Source organism: Wasmannia auropunctata, unplaced genomic scaffold (genome assembly GCF_000956235.1).
Source record: "Wasmannia auropunctata unplaced genomic scaffold, wasmannia.A_1.0 LD336038.1, whole genome shotgun sequence".
NCBI lineage: Eukaryota > Metazoa > Arthropoda > Insecta > Hymenoptera > Formicidae > Wasmannia > Wasmannia auropunctata.
The window spans coordinates 2,736,693-2,737,411 of NW_012026852.1; positions in this window are offsets into that span (position 1 = coordinate 2,736,693).

Below are 719 nucleotides of genomic sequence, written 5' to 3' on the forward strand. Positions count from 1 at the left end.
TCTGTGTCGTTTCTCGTAGCGAATACAGTGTAGCGTCTCACGAGCTCCCCTTGTTCCACGTTTCATCGCGCTGAGTGATATATGGCCCTTCCAGTGGCGCGGGACAATCAGTCAGTTAATTAGCAGCAGCCCTTCTTAATGGCTAATAGTGCATTTAATCTATTTATTTTGTAATACATTCTATTATGCAGGGTGTCCGCAAATTCGTCCGTACTCCTTCTTGAAGTGATTCGGAACTCAAAGAGAAGAAAAAAAGCTATATAAACGCAGGTTTGAAAATGAGTTACTAACGAATTATAGTAACTTTATGAAAATATGTAATATGTTTTTTACAGTCATAATCATAATTTATTTTATAATTTTTTAACAGAAATAATTTCATTTCCAACTAATTTGGCGTTAATCACGTGAAAGTATAGTTCGCTTAATTACGATTTTTTAACATAAAAGGCTAATGCAAAAACAACTTACTTCCAGACTTATAATGGTTATACAGCTTTTTTCTATCTTTTTGGGTCACTTCCATAAGTACTGGGTGATTTTCCGGACACCTGTATATGTATATGTACAGGGCTGAGCAAAATACACCATTAAAGTATTTAAAATACAAAATACAAAATATTAGGAATCTTAGTATTTGAATTACAAAGTATAAAATACTTTCAATCTTTTGATTTGAAATACAAAATACAAAATACTTTCAATCTTTCGATTTGAAA